Source organism: Octopus bimaculoides, chromosome 18 (assembly GCF_001194135.2).
Source record: "Octopus bimaculoides isolate UCB-OBI-ISO-001 chromosome 18, ASM119413v2, whole genome shotgun sequence".
NCBI lineage: Eukaryota > Metazoa > Mollusca > Cephalopoda > Octopoda > Octopodidae > Octopus > Octopus bimaculoides.
In genome coordinates, this window is record NC_068998.1 from 51,063,262 (window position 1) to 51,065,199 (window position 1,938).

The following is a 1,938-nucleotide window of genomic DNA, read 5'->3' on the forward strand; positions in this document are numbered from 1 at the left end:
TATATATATATATATATATATATATATATGTATGTATGTATATGTATATCTCTCTGTATATGAGAGCGAGAGAGAAATAAGAATACATACGATCAATAGAAAACTCGTGAAGTATGGAAAAGAATAGGATTTATAATACAGTAAACCCAAATGAGGCATTAAATGATACACAGTGCAAATATGAAAACTAAGTCAACAGTGTGAATAAATGTCGTAAATTTATATTATCGATACGTAATTATAAGACCTAAGTGTAGGAAGTCGGTACGTTTCGAGCAGTCCATTGTGGGTATTAAAAGCAACGATCAGGAAAAATAATAATTTATTAATGTCGAAGGTTGTAGGTTTTTTCCATATCGTAGTTTGATAATCTAAAACATTTTATAGCTCACGGTTAGCAACTTGAGTTGCTATGAATGCGAATAGATATTCGACTTGAGGGATTGAAGAGTGTAAAATTCTCTGATGTAATAATTATTCAGCGAGGGGCACTCAGCTAGCAATTTATCAGGCCGAAGATACCTTAAGATTAATAAGATACTATGGAGGTTGCATTGTCGTTAAGGTAACTCGCCGAAAAAGATTGAGTAATTATTAAATTAGAGGATCGTCTAGCTAGGGAACACATGTAGCCTGGATTTTTCCTGCTCTACTCCCTCGGTTTGGATATATATATATATATAATTCAAACTCAATATATTATAAATTAACTACCATCAAAAATAATTGGTAAGCTAACTCAAAAAATCATCACCAAAATAGCAGAAAAAAAAACGACAGTGAAGGTATGCAGAATCTTCAAGAATCGATCCTTTTGGTTATATTAATAATAATAAAGGAGTTACGACGCAAAAACGTATATATTCAAACGTATATAAGCACTCACGCACGCACACAATACGTACGGTGCTACATAAAGAATTGAAAGTTCGTCCGTGGAAATCCCATTATGGGATGACGTAAACCTCTTGAATAGCTTCCAAGAAGGACAGATCTCACTCCATATGATTTTTACCTGTGGGTTTACACAAAAGAGGAGGCGTATAAGACTAAACCTCACATACTGGAGGACTATATATATATATATATATAATGCATATATATATATGGGTAAAAGGCGAGCAGGTATTAAAAATTGGTTATGAAATCCATATTCCTTTTAGAAATCTATTGAAACAAATGATACGTGTTCTTTATTACATGAGAAAATGAAAGTAAATCTTCATATTTCAAGGTAAGAACCGGCGGCGTCAGCCAGTTTCTTCAAACGGCCAGGGATGGAATGAACAACCTTTTGAAGGACGTCGTCTGGGATATCATTGAGAAGATCCCCGAAACGTGTCTCCTAGTCCTCCAGTGTGTGAGGTTTAGTCTTGTACACCCCTTCTTTTGTGTAAACCCACAGGTAAAAATCATATGGAGTGAGATCTGTCCTTCTTGGAAGCCATTCAAGAGGTTCACGTCGTCCCATAAGATCTTAGCCCCAGCACGTAATGGGGTTTCCACGGACGAACATTCAATTCTTTATGCAGCACCGTACGTATTGTGTGTCTTGTTAGTTCACCTTTACGTACTACTTGAACTGTTGATTTTTTTCTGGCTGCAATTAAACATTCCCTGCGCTGTTGCCACGTTCTCCGCTGACCGGGACGTGCTTGGACGGCCACTTCTTGCATCCTTCACAGAGCCAGTGATCATCAGCTTTGCATGACAACTTTTTCATTATCTCCGGAAATAGTGTTGCATGCTTACCTTTCCATGCATGCCACCATCTCTGAACCAAAACAATGTGATTTCACACTTCATAGCGTGCTGCTATCTTAACTCGCTCCTGAACAGTCAAGCGACTGGCCATCTGGAAAATACGAAAAATAAGAAATAAGACAAGAAAAAAATAAAAAGTCCCCATTAGTGTTGTATATATATATATATATATAT

General features: G+C 36.4%; 1 protein-coding gene across 2 annotated transcripts in view; it reads left to right on the forward strand.

The window, feature by feature from the left end:
- Window positions 1-1,938, forward strand: part of LOC128249878 (uncharacterized) — a 10,253-nt gene that overhangs the window by 1,675 nt on the left and 6,640 nt on the right. The window lies entirely within an intron of this gene.